Below are 459 nucleotides of genomic sequence, written 5' to 3'. Positions count from 1 at the left end.
CACACACACACACACACACACACACACACACACACACACACACACACAGAAACACACACACACACACGAACGTGTTACAGGCTGGATCCAGGAGTCTGGGAGCAGTCTGCCCGTAACCATGGGAACTGCCTCATGACACTCACAAAATGAAGACTCTCGACACTGTTGTAGGAACCCCCAGTGCTGCCACAGCTGGGCCACCCAAGAGCAACAGCCAAGAAGCAGCAACAGAGCCGCCTGCTTCCACTCACCTCCACCATACAAACCTCACACAAGTGCTTTGAGTTGGGGGCCTACTCTTCTAGACTCCTCACAGGGGATCAGAAAATACAACGGTAGCTTTCCCAGCATATCAGCTCCCTAGAGCTGCCATAACAGACTGGGTGGCTTAAACAACAGATATTTGGCCTGGCGCGGTGGCTCACACCTGTAATCCCAGCACTATGGGAGGCCAAGGTG

The sequence above is a fragment of the Colobus angolensis genome, unplaced genomic scaffold, assembly GCF_000951035.1.
Source record: "Colobus angolensis palliatus isolate OR3802 unplaced genomic scaffold, Cang.pa_1.0 Scaffold38, whole genome shotgun sequence".
In the NCBI taxonomy this organism is placed as follows: domain Eukaryota; kingdom Metazoa; phylum Chordata; class Mammalia; order Primates; family Cercopithecidae; genus Colobus; species Colobus angolensis.
Note: the sequence above shows the minus strand (reverse complement) of the source record.